The sequence below is a fragment of the Plecotus auritus genome (assembly GCF_963455305.1).
Source record: "Plecotus auritus genome assembly, chromosome: 9".
In the NCBI taxonomy this organism is placed as follows: Eukaryota; Metazoa; Chordata; class Mammalia; order Chiroptera; family Vespertilionidae; genus Plecotus; species Plecotus auritus.
In genome coordinates, this window is record NC_137783.1 from 37,093,676 (window position 1) to 37,107,514 (window position 13,839).

General features: G+C 42.6%; 1 protein-coding gene across 3 annotated transcripts in view; it reads right to left on the reverse strand.

Annotated features, from left to right (window-relative positions):
• Positions 1-11,391, reverse strand: part of RHOBTB1 (Rho related BTB domain containing 1) — a 67,781-nt gene extending 56,390 nt beyond the window's left edge. For 2 of the 3 annotated variants that reach the window (XM_080642950.1, XM_080642948.1), the window contains exons 1-2: positions 10,638-11,359; positions 8,491-8,541 (exon numbers count right to left, since the gene is read on the reverse strand). The gene's annotated coding sequence lies outside the window, so the exon portion shown is untranslated. Of the gene's footprint in view, positions 1-8,490; positions 8,542-10,637 lie in introns of all 3 variants that reach the window. The other variant, XM_080642949.1, reaches the window with a different exon arrangement.
• Positions 11,392-13,839: the final 2,448 nt, after the last annotated feature.

The window sequence follows — 13,839 nt, forward strand, 5'->3', positions numbered from 1 at the left end:
CCACACATTCTTTATGTCAGTAAAATTTATCATCAACTTATGTATGCACATAAATGCATTCCCCGCTCCCCCCCTCCAGAGAACTGGTTGATTTACCAGCACACCTCTGTCTACATTCCTCCCATGTTTAAGATTCCATGACTCTCTATTATGATTTAAGGAACAAGCAAACAAAATAAGGTGGGAGTTGTAGGGCCTATAAGTAATGAGTTTTGGCATAAGATATAGTAACGATTATACTATAGAGCCTTGCTATTCAACCTGTGGTTCCCACACCAATAGCACTGGCATCAATGGGAAGCTTGTGAGAATAACCTTGGGTTTAACCCCCAGAACCGAATTAGAATCTGCATTTTATCAAGGTGCCCAAGTGATCTGTATGCTGACTAAAGTTTGAGAAGCACTTTCTATAATAATAAAAGCATAATATGCTAATTAGACTGGATATCCTTCCAGACAACCTTCCAGATGAAGCCGGTGGCCAGAGGGAAGCCTGGGTCCCGGGTGCCAGAGGGAAGCCAGTGCCAGCAGCTGTGGGAAGGAAGGCCTACTCTTGCACAAATTTCGTGCATCGGGCTTCTAGCTTTAAAAAGAAACTCATTGGTATGAACTGGAATTTATATAACCAATTTGAGATTAGCAATAAGGTTAAGGACAATCTAGCAATTAGTGATCTTTAAGCATCTAAAACCAGTCTAGCCACTTCATAGTACTGGGGAAAATACACAATTGCTACCCATAAACCAGAAGAAAAGGACCTACATCTTGTAATATACATTTGTCAAATATTGAAAGGGAAACTAGAATAGCCTTTATTTGCCACTAGGAAAATAAAGGCTATTCTAGGCCACTTGGATTATTAATTTAAGAAGGAGAAAAAAAGTAAAAGAGAGAAAAATATCACAATAGTAGCTTTCCTCCATATACGTGATGAATAGGACATGTTGCTATAGACTTGGTTCCAAAATTTCAAAGCAGGGCAGCAAGTGCCACATGACAAAGTGTGGCAGCTAGGAGAGGAGTGTGATGAAACACTTCCCAGAGATGTAATTTAGGCCAGGGTAGTTATCAAGTGCTGAGGGCGAAAGGGGGACATTGTAGAGCTCATGCTTTTCCTATCAATATATCAGTCAGCAACACAGGACAGGAAGAAAAGAGAGGGCCAGCACACAAACACTCAGTGCTCAAGTTAATTGAAATGATCGTAGGAAAGTGTCACATATTTTGAAATTGAAAGCAAAAATGTTCTACTGTCCATAATATTCTCTGGAAATATTTCTTAGCTATTTGGTTGAAAATATTGTAGTTGCTTTGAGCTGCAAAGGTCTATGGGAAAACACGTTAGCTACTTAAACAGTGTCTGGAAGGAAATGCGAGCCACAAATCTCCAAGAGGAACTTGGGATTAGTGGCGGCAGAAACCGGAACAGTAAAATAATTCAGGTAAACTCTGGCAACCCTAGAATGTGAAGAAAACAAATCAAATGTAATTGCGACTGGGCCACTGGTACCCAGAGAGACCATCATGCCTGTTTTTACCCAAGAAAAAAGATTTCTACAACCATCCTTGTGATATCAGAATTCAAATGACTTTAGTACATTTAGGGGTAAAATGATATCACTGCCCTAATGTGCTATAACATTTTCCCTTGAAATAATCTAGGAAGGCTAAGAAGAGAACTAACCCTTACTGGACACCTACTATGTGCTGGACATGTGTAACTTCCTAATATCTTCATAAGCCTCTAGAGGAGGTGATATGGTCCCCATTTTAAGATTAGCAAAATGAGGTCCAAGGAAATATTTCAGCTATGTCACATAGTAAATAAAAATCTGGAGCTCCACAGACAAAATTAAATAGCTCCTTCCTTAATTAAAACAGATTGCTCAACAAAGACAGCGTGGCAGGAATCAGAGTATGGGGTTGTTATCTTCTGAATAAGAGGAAAGGTTTTTTTTTTCTATATCAGTGTTAATGAAGATAAGTAAGGGATCTCCTAGTACCCAACACATCTTTATCACCCATTTCTGGATGTATCTTAGGTTTCAGATGTATTTCATGCTGATAGCTGTAATTTTGGCTAAGCTGGAGGGTTTAGAAGACTTGGCATTTTTTTGCCAGTGTTATATAATAGAATTGAGCCCAGGGCTGGGAATTAGAAGCCTGGGTTCTGTTCCAGATGTGTCACTTATTAACTATGAGAGTGGGTAAGTTATAACACTTCTCTAGATGGCAGTTTTTTTTCACCTACATGAGGTTGGATTAAGTATCCTTAAGAACTTTTCTGGATCCATGATTCAACCCTCCATGACTCAACTATTTAAGACAGAGACTTCCATCAAAATATATTAGAAATGACCTGAAGAGTTAACAAATTTGTTGAGAAAAACCTGCCATGTGATTCAAATTACATTAAATTAAAAAAACAACAACACATAAGAATAATTATTTACTCCCATACTATACCATTGGCAAGAGTAACGTAGAATAAAAAGATTTAAAGTGCTGTTTTTATTTATAGGCATTATTTAAAAATAAATATATATTCAAGTTCTTAGATCTGAGTGCAAATCCAAGCTCTACCTCCTATTAGCTCTTTGACTTAACATATCTGAGTTCCATTTTTTGCTTCTGTAGATTGAAATTGATAATGAACATGAGCTGTAATGTAGTAAAGTGCCCGGCTCCTAGTAGGAGCATAACTAGTACTGGCTATTGTTATTCCAGATCATCAGGGATTGGATCTATGGTTGGGTAACAATTCAAAGAAATTTTTCCAGTGAAATGGAACCTGAGATGGTAAACTCATTAGCACTGAGAACTTTTCATGAACCAATGTCTGTACAATAAATTAACTCAGGAAAGAGAAACCAAGATGGTGGCATAGGTAAACACCTAAACTGCTGCCTCGCACAACAATATCAGAACTACAACTAAAAGACAAAACGGATACCATCCAGAACCACAGGAAAGCTGGCTGAGTGGAAATTCTACAACTAGAAGGACAGAGGAAAGCACATTGAGACTCAGAGGAGCTGCAAAAGGCTGAGGTACGGAGACGCACGAGCCCGTGGAGAGGACGGGTGGCTGAGTGCATGGGCGGCTGAGTGCGTGGTTGGCTTTCTAAAGCAGGAGGGAGACAGAAGCTCCTGACTGCGCTGAACTCCAGTCCCGGGCAAGACTCTGGGAAACCAGACTCATTCAGGGGGAATGTGGACTGTCAGGAAAAGAGAAAGCAAACTGAGACTCAGGGGAGCTGCAGAAGGCAGAGGTCCAGAGGCATGCGCGTGCGCGCGCAAAGCGGACTAACTTCTGAATGCATGGGCAGCTGGCTTTCTAAAGCGGGAGGGAGATGGAAGCTCCCAACTGCACTGAACTCCAACTTCTGGGCAAGTTTCTGGGAACCCAGACTCATTCGGGGAGAAACTGGACTGTCTGGCAGCGGGCAGAACTCGAGGGCGGCTTTCTCTCAGAGGTGCTTGCAGTGATTACTGAGGGACACTGAGACCCAGGGGCCTCATAGGGCAGGGCTGACAGGAAGCCAAGGCTGTCTGCTCCGCCCTGAGACTCCGCCCCACCCAAGCTGAGCACAGAGGCTTTTGCAATTTTGCAAGTCTTGTCTCATAAGGGTGTCTCCAGCACAGAAGTTCTCCAAGCGTAGACACAGCTGATCCTCACAGCCAAATGGCCTGGAGGTCCATTCCTCCCAGTGACACCAACAACAATCAAGACTTAACTACAACAAGGCTGTGCACACAGTCCACAAAGGGGTGCACCAAAAGTGTCCACCTCAGGTAACTAGGGGAGGCTGAGCCACTGGGCCTTATAGGACACCTACCACACAAAGCTACTCTACCAACTCAGGGAAGCAGCGAAAATGCGGAGACAAAGAAATAGATCACAAATGAAAGAAATGGAGGAAAGCAAATGACTGGATATAGAGTTCAAAACCACGGTTATAAGGTTTTACAAGAATTTCCTAGAAAAGGCCGATAAATTTAGTGAGACCCTCGAGGATATGAAAAAGGACCAACTAGAAATTAAACATACACTGACTGAAATAAAACATATTATACAGAGACCTAACAGCTGACTAGAGGACCGCAAGAATCAAGTCAAAGATTTGAAATACAAAGAAGCAAAAAACACTCAACCAGAAAAGCAAAAAGAAAAAAGAATCCAAAAATATGAAGATAGTGTAAGGAGCCTCTGGGACAACTTCAAGCGTACTAACATCAGAATTATGGGGGTGCCAGAAGAAGAGAGAGAGCAAGATACTGAAAACCTATCTGAAGAAATAATGACTGAAAACTTCCCCCACCTGGTGAAAGAAATAGACTTACAAGTCCAGGAAGCACACAGAACCCCAAACAAAAGGAATCCAAAGAAGGCCACACCAAGACACATCATAATTAAAATGCCAAGAGCAAAAGACAAAGAGAGAATATTAAAAGCAGCAAGAGAAAAACAGTTAATTACCTACAAGGGAGCACCCATACGATTGTCAGCTGATTTCTCAACAGAAACTATGCAGGCCAGACAGGAGTGGCAAGAAATATTCAAAGTGATGAATAGCAAGAACCTACAACCAAGATTACTCTACCCAGCAAAGCTATCATTCAGAATTGAAGGTCAGATAAAGAGCTTCACAGATAAGAAAAAGCTAAAGGAGTTCATCACCACCAAACCAGTATTATATTAAACTAGAGGCCTGGTGCACAAAATTCATGCACGGGGTTTGTGTCCCTCAGCCCAGCCTGCACCCTCTCCAATCTGGGATCCCTCTCACAATCCAGGACTGCTGGCTCCCAACTGCTCACCTGCCTGCCTTCCTGATTGCCCCTAACTGCTTCTGCCTGCCAGCCTGATCACCCCCTAACCACTCCCCTGCCAGCCTGATTGATGCCTGTCTGCTCCCCTACCAGCCTGTTTGCCCCTAACTGCCCTCCCCTGCAGGCCTGGTCACCCCTAACTGCCCTCCCCTGCAGGCTTGATCACCCCCAACTGCCCTCCCTTGCAGGCCTGGTCCCTCCCAACTGTCCTCCCCTGTTGGACATCTTGTGTCCACATGGGGGCAGCCATCTTTGACCACCTGGGGGCAGCCATCTTGTGTGTTGGAGTGATGGTCAATTTGCATATAACTCTTTTATTAGATAGGATGCTGAAAGGTATTCTTTAAGAAGAGGAAGAAGAAAAAGGTGAAGATAAAAATTATGAACAACAAATACATGTCTATCAACAAGTGAATCTAAAAATCAAGTGAATAAAAAATCTGATGAACAGAATAAACTGGTGAATATAATAGAATCAGGAGCATAGAAAGGGAGTGGAGAGACAATTCTCGGGGGGAAAGGGGTGGAGGGGGTGCAGGAAGAGACTGGACAAAAATCGTACACCTATGGATGAGGACAGTCTGGGGGAGGTAAGGGCAGAGGGTGGGGTGGGAACTGGGTGGAGGGGAGCTATGGGGAGAAAAAAGAGGAACAATTGTAATAATCTGGACAATAAAGATTTATTAAATTAAAAAAATAAATTAACTCAGGTGCAGAATAGAAAAATGTAATTGCTCCTTCTGGACCTTTTAGCATCTCTTTCTTTCTTTTTTTAAAACTTTCTAATTCACCTCTTAGTGGATAAAACCTTCTCAAAGTATTTGGAGACCAGAGTGTTCTTGGACATTTGGAAAGACTACTGTCATACCCACATTTCATTTCAGTGTCTTATTTGTCCATAGCCCAATTTCTGCCCTATGTGCACAGGAACAAAAGATTCTAGGAAGAGGAGGAGGTGATTCACTTTGTTTAGATAATAAAAAACCAAACAATTCTCATGCTGACATATAAATAATCAATCTACACACACCCCATCCACTTGAGTGCCTACCTCTGGACCTCCCCATCAAAGCTTTCCCTTCCCCCATCTCCTGCTCCACTACTCCCACACTCCCACTTCCTATCCCTTTCTACTTAAACTACTTTTTGTGACTTATTTTTTCTTCTTTCTCCAAGTTTTTTTTGGTGTTGTGAGGTTGGTCAAAGCTTCGATGGAGAAAAGAAGATGAACATAAGAACCACATTCAAATCACCTGAATTCTTTGAACCAACCCCATTACATGAAGCCCAAGTGAGGCCTCCAAATAATGAAATTGAACTGCCTATTTTCTAAAATGGAGAACAACAAAAAGATTTTAAAAAAATTATTCTGTTCTATACTGGTACATTTTCTGAACAAAAAAACAGCAAAATTTCAAATGTTTCCAGCAATCTTTTGAGATAAGTCAAGCACATTAACTAAAGCTTTCTGAAGTTAAGACAAAACGAAAACAAACCAAAAATGATTGCTAATTAAATTATCATTAGAGATATCACACAAATTCTAGCATCTCTTGTGGTACTAACACTATATGATTCAGAGCATAATTTTACTCTTGAAGTAATTATAGATTTGTAGTTGCTATGACCAAATACAGTTGATGCTAAGGTCTCAACCTGTAATGGGATCTTCCCAGTATAATAATGCTCTTATGATCTATTTTGTAATGATACACTATATAACAACTTTTATAGGACCAAGGTGTTATGGAACATCTTATAACCACCCCTTAAATACTTAAAAGGATATCTTAACTAATAAGCTTTTAGGGCTATTAGCTTGAGTTGGTAATATCAATAGTTTAATAAAAGATGATATATTAAGGTTTTCTTTAGTAATTTGTTTTCATTTCTTTTTTTTTATTACCCCTGTTTAAGAGGATTAACAACTGTCATCAATGATTTTTCAAAAAGTAGGGAAGAGTGGGGAAGAGAAGACTAACAACCTAGGCAAAAACTAAAAATGTCTTACTTAATCTATAAATATTGGCTATTTTCAGGACTTTAGTTGGGATTTATCTATTATGTAACCAAATCCATTACATGGCATATTTCAGACAAATTGAAATTCCAAAAGGAATACAGTACTTTCAAGCAACTGCCAAATTGCAATGCTTTCTCTAAGATGCTATGCAGATTCAAACACAAAATCCAAATTCAAGTCACCTGAATTCTTTGAACCAACCCCATTACATGAAGCCCAAGTGAGGCCTCCAAGTAATGAGATTGAACTGCCTATTTCTCTACAATGCTTTTGAAGCAGTAACACCTTTGAGTCTGAGATAGTGTAATTTAGTGTTTCTAGATGACTGCAAAATCTCTCTGTTCAGTTGAAATTCTACATTCTATCTTTTCCTAAACTTTCACCCATTTATCATCTATCCAGACAAAGTATGTACTGGATATTTTTCCCCCAATGACAAAGTAATCCCACAGAGTGGAAAATGTTGAACTTCTTGTCAATGTACCAATGACCTCCCATTTGGCCTTTTGGGATACATGTTCTTGATTTATTCCTAATTTTTTTTATACATGAATGTTTACAATCTTACTTGTTTGTAAGATCCTTAGGACCAGAGATCTCATTATAAAAACTTAGATCTTTGACAGTTCCATGCCAGAAAGTAGACATGAACACTTATTATTCCACCAGGTGTCCTCAAACTACGGCCCGCGGGCCACATGCGGCCCGCCAAGGACATTTATCCGGCCTGCCGGGTGCTGCTGCCTGTCCTGCTTAGCAGAAGACTCGTCCCGGGCCCGCAGTGTGCATAGGAATTTGTTCATAGTTTTTTTTTTTTTTAAACTATAGTCCGGCCCTCCAACGGTCTGAGGGACAGTGAACTGGCCCCCTGTTTAAAAAGTTTGAGGACCCCTGCGTCTAGATTCTAGAAAATCGAATGGATTTATTTTGTAACAGCTGTATGATGTGAGCTGTAATTACCAAGTTATATTGGGCAAGTCACTTAACTTTTCTTGGCCCCAGTTTCCCTATTGGAGAAGAATTTTTCAACTAGAGAGTTAGGTGTTAGAGTAAGATAGAACTTTTTAAAAAAATCAATTCTATTTTTTTCCATTGCCTAGAACTAGGAATTGAACGTATTATCTAACTTTTCTGAGCTTCCAATTCCTCACCTGTTGTTTGGGGATCAAGAGAGTAATTTCACATCACGGGGAGTTTTTTAGGTGCAAAATGAGAACATAAATGCAAAGAATGAGGTACATTACCTTAACTTTGGTTCATGTTAAAAAATGCCAACTATTATTTTATCAAGTTTCTTCCAGCTCTAGAGTGCTAAGATTAGAAGTAAAACCTTATTTATCAAGCACTTAGATCTCCAGTATCCTCAGCTACTCAGGCACCACTTTTATTCGCCCCCACCCTCAATAAAAAAAGTCTTATAAAGGACAAATTGATTCAAGGTCCATTTTATTCACAGAGTAAATAGAATAATTTTAATAATCATTGAAGTTATGATGTTAATAAATGATTCCATTAAAAAATGACAAAGACAAATTGTTGTAAGAAAAGTTGACTAAGAAACCTGTTCTCAAATGCATGCTTAGAATTAGACACAAGATGTAATCTGTGGTCATGGGTTTGTACAAAGATACTAACCTGGCTTGCTGGATGTGAAGAACAAAACACTCTGCTTACAGCTGGACTTACCTAGATAAAAGAGAGAAATACTGTATAAATCCTACTGCTTGCCAGGAGCACATGAAAAGCTACTAAAATTTTCAACATACGTTGTTTTCTTCCCCAACCCCTCCCCCAAAAGGGGCAGAATCTGCTTTACTTTTGCTAGGTGCCAGTGTTAAAGTAGCATTTCTTGGGGTCAAAGAAATGTTATCCTAAAATAGCTAGGGTAACATTTTTGTAGCATTTGTTAAAATATATTTCTGAACACTGGGTAGGTTACAAAAAAAGCATTTGGCCACAAACCCAAGGATAGGAACAAGAAAAAGCTTACAGACATTTTGCAATACAAAAGTCATAAAGGCAGACATGCTATTCCTCCAAAATAACATTTTTTAAAGATAAAATTATCATAAGTAAAAGTCCACACGATTCTTTTTTTTCCTATTAAATTATATTTGAATAGTCAGTAAGTTGTATTATTGAGCCAATGACATTGAACTACCCGTGTTTCTATTTCCACCTCTTGATCACACACAGACTTTTGTACTTCAATTTACACTACATTCAACATTTTGGAAAATAACAACAAATGGGCAAGTTTATAAGAATACTGGCTGTGATTTTAGTGCTTCCTAATTATTTTTCAGTCTCCCACATTGGATTGGATGGTTAAACCCCTTTCCCACTAATATGTCCAAATAAGATCCAGGAATCTCAGAGGAAACCTTGTTTAATGTAATAATTTACTGCCCACTCCACCTGCAGAGTAATATGCAGACGTTATTTTACACTGAAACAAACCAACAAACTTGTGTTTATTTTCTAGCAACTAGAGACTCTCTTAAGCATCTACCAAGATATTGGAAACTAAATATAATTCCAAATTTATAAAGAGTTTTTGTAAACATAGTGTATGTTTGGAAAGCCTAGAGCTTGTCTGAGATCAAACAAAAACAGACTATTGGCTATTTATATCTGCTGTTAGTAAGAGAAGGTATACAAAGATCAAAACTACTGATAACAATATTTTTGCAGTTTAGAGAGGATGCACAGTTCAGTGTAGAATATGCAACACAACCTGGTTGGGGATGGGAGAGCCCCAAACTAGAGAAACCTTAGGTTGAGCATCGGGCTGGGTTCCAACAGAACTGTGTGAACAGCGCAGGTTGGGAGAAGTTCAAAATCAAGGCTACTCTTGGTCTTCTGAAGGTCTGGGTGCCTTTGTGTATATATCAACCTTCATGCATTTTCACCCCCAGTAAATGTGTACAGTCAGCTCGAAAGGCACAGCTTGTGTGCTGACGTGCAAAGCCAAGTCAAAACCCTGTGCTTGGCGCTCCCTTCTAACTTTCTGGCTTGTCCAAGTCTAAATATTGACATTGCTCCTCATTTGAGATGTTTGATACTGCTGAGGGTAGAAACGGCACAGCTAACAGTAGGATCTAATGATATATTTTTACATCGCTGTGCCTTCCTCTCATTTCTTTCTTTGGTGAGGAGGTTGGATTCCCTTGTCTGCACACTCCCCCCACCCCCACCCCCATTGTTCTCCCCGAAAGCTGAGCACAGGGAGACAAGGTAAGAGGTTTTGAAAGCCCCTCATGGCAGCTCCTACTGTTGTCACAGCAACTCACAACAGACTCCATAGACAGGGGGCTGGGGGTGGGGAGTGCTAAACTGTGGGCTGACCCGTCAACTCTCATGGGGGTGCAAGTGCCAAAAGGGCAAGCATAACCCCCTTTCGGGACCTCTGGCTCCCCACTGCTGTCCTTCCAAGAAAAAGAGCCCTCCTGTCGGCGCGGCACCACCCCCTCCCTGGCGCAGACAGCCTTCTAAGGGTGCCTGTTGTTCATTTTCTCAGCTCTAAGTTAGGGGTGCGGCTGTGCGGGCGCTCCTAGAAATCTCTCCTTTGCCTCTGATGTGAGGGTTTCCGGCCTCGCGGAGAAACGAGGGTGGCTCCTATGGCATCTCTGTCCCACAACTCTCTCTTGGGACGCTGCTTACCGCGTGGCGCGGCCCGGGGACCCCCGCATGCCACCCGCTGGGGCAGGGGGTGGTAGGGGATGCGCGGGGGCTGCTCCGAGAAGTTTCGTACCTTAGCGCACTCACAACACAGAACCTACCCTGAAGCCGAGCGAGACGCGAGCTCTCTCCGCCTTCAAGGGCTGGGGGGAGCGGGGGGGCCCCCCGTCACTCAGCAGCAGCCACGACTGCGCGCGGTCGCGGTTGTGCGGGGCCGCTGCGCGCGGCGTGCAGCCCGCCGCCCAACTTTGCACAAAGGCAGCATGGCACTGCCTTGTCTGGCGGGCTCGCCTACCGCCGCGGCCGCTCTTCCCAGTCCGGGGACAGAGGGGTTCGCCCCTTTCCACCCCCAGCCCTCCCCTTCTCCTCCGGCCCCCACCCCGCTCCCGGGCGGGCCAGCTCGGCGGATAGAGCTCCCGGCACCGAGCTCCGCCGCGGTGGCGGCTGCCGCGCTCACTGTGACGTTAGCAGCCTTCGCGGCTATTTATATCCACACGATTGGATTTCATTCATGAAACCAGGGCCCGGTGTGTCTGGGCGCTGGTGCGCGGGTGGCAAAGGGGCCTCAGCTTTACGCAGCCTGGGCCCGGGCTCGGTGGCGGATTGCCCAGGACAAACATGCGCAGAGCATGGAAGACCCAGGCCCTCTCCTGAGCCGTTGGGAGGGGCGGGTCAATGAGATTTGTGCCCCGGTTCCCATCCCTAACATCCCACCCATTCCCGTGCCATTGCTGGTCCTTTGTCCCAGGCTCTGGAAAAGTAAGTTGGGCCACTAACCGGCTGGGCAGCATGGCTTTCTTTCCCCTAGCAGCTGACCGGCCGCGGACTCCGAGGGAGGACATTGGCTTTTGTTTCAAAACCGAGCCCAGCTGCTGACTAAGGGCGGCGTTAGCCCAGCCTCCTCCTCCCCTGGGCGGCTGCACGTGCTGTCAGGCTTCCCCCTCTGGGTTACCTTCCTTGGCGACTTAGCTCTTGGGATCCCCGCAGGGGGCTTAAGGACTCACAGGCAGACCCCAACCTGAGTAAGGAGGTGATTGACAACCTCCAACAAATGGCTGAGTGAGGAAGTGAAATTGACTTCTGGCTGCTCATGGGTTGTCAGATTCCTTGGAAACCCAAGATAGTCCTCCAGCTCTCCTATTCCAGGCTGACTGTGACCTCTGAGGACAAGACCAGGGGTATTTTTTCAGGATTCACATAAGTATTTAGAATGCTTACAGTATGTCAGGTACTCTGTCAGGTTCTAAGGAGGTGACAGTGAGCACAACCAAACTGGCCTGGGCCCTCTGAGAGCTTTGGGAGGGCCTGCTGAAATTAGTGTGCCCAAACCTCCTCACTTCCAGCCTGGGGAACAATGGTATTGATGTGCTCAGCTACCTTCAGGGATTTATTCATTTAATAAACTTTTATTTAGAAGGATGTGTACAAAGGGCTGGGTATGCAAAGATGGCAACGTGTCCTTGGTCCTCCAGGAGTTCTCAGGTAACATGTTCTGAGACACTGAGGTCTGGGGAAAAGGGAGCCATATTTTAATGTAAGGGCTCTCTCTTTGCCACATTCCCCAAGAAACAGAACATTGGGAAAATTCCTAAAAGCAAACCCCTCAGTCCCTCAGTTTCTTCCAGGAAACCATTCTTAGTTTCCCAGATGGAATACTTACTCTCCCTTCCTAGGCTCCCCAGATGAGTTTTAGTCCATTGGGTATTCCTACTCTTCCCCACTGGTTTATATTTCCTGCAGAGACAAAGGCTTGCCTGGTGCTCTCTGAATATCTCAGAGACTCCAGGATATAGTGAAGTTCAATGGTTTATATTTTTCAAGGTAAGGTATTATGGGCAACCTGCTTTGTTTAGGCCAGTGGTCGGCAAACTGCGGCTCGTGAGCCACATGCAGCTCGCGAGCCACGGTTTACCGCTCTGTTGACTGAGTTTGCCGACCACTGTCATATACTACCTCTTTGCACACAATATGCCACAATTGCCTAATCCTCACAGCTTCCAACTACACGGTAACATTTAGTCTATTCCAGTGGTCGGCAAACTCATTAGTCAACAGAGCGGCAAACTGCGGCTCGCGAGCTGCGGTTTGCCGACCACTGGTTTAGGCCATCCTCATTGAACCGTCTTTGAAATGGAGTTATCAGTCCCTAATCTTTTCAAATTACCCTCAAGGCTAAGAATTAGGGTAGAGACTCAAAAGAAAGGGGAATCAATATGTATTGCAGTCATCGTATGTGGCAGGCAATGGATTCGAAGGTTTAAAACATATTTTCTCAATCCTCACTACAACCGATGAAGAAGATGCTATTAATATCATAATCATTTTATAGATGATGCAACTGAGGCATGCAGAAGTGGGTAGTTTTCTGAGATTCTGACAGTTGCATTTGTAGTCAGCTTGTACCAAGGCTTTATTTTACCACTAACCTGCTTTTTGCTATCCTTCTTTTCTTGTTTCTTTCATTTCCTTGGTAATAAATTTTACAAAATTAAGTGGCATGCTTAAGCGAGGTAGGTGCTAGGACCAAAAAGACATCTATCTATACAAAGACTCCAGTTGACAGGCTATCATTCAGTTTTTGCTTGCCTTCCATACACAGGGGACACTGAGGCTCAGGCCTTCTAAAGGATGCTGCTTCCATAGGGGTAAAGACCAAACAGTCATTATGAAATTGCCCAGTTGATGCCTAAACCTGAGGAGAACTGACCAGAAGAACTTTCAGGAAAAAAATAATTGGTGTAAACAATAATTAAGATTGCAGAGGAAAAGTCACTATTCTAGAAAGTCCTTCCATACGAAGGCAGTGATCTGCGAAAGAGGTTGCCATAATTATGATATGTAGCTCTCAAATTTTACAAATGAACCCCCCCCATTCTAGAAAAGTTGGAGAAACTAGTCTCTACATTGCCAACAAAGGAGTGAAAAGGAACAATAGCAAATTGAACTCCAGAATTTATCCCTGTTCTTATTATTACTACAAAATAACCTACATCTGTATACTGAAATTGTTGTTTGCTAATAAAATCAATACTATTTGATTTTACTAATATAAAAATAGGTATTTAAGCTTAATTAAACCAACACTGTATATTTGAATACTTTCAGGATTATACTGTACAAAAGTGGATGTGAAAGCTTTTGACTAGCTTTTATGGTAAATATTTATCAAAGTCATAGGATTAAAAAATAATCAATCCCCACAATAAATATAGAGAACTGTTCCATTATCACAAAAGCACTTCATCATGCTACTGAACCAGCCATTCATCTGTTCTCCATCTCTACAGTTTTGTCACTTTGAGA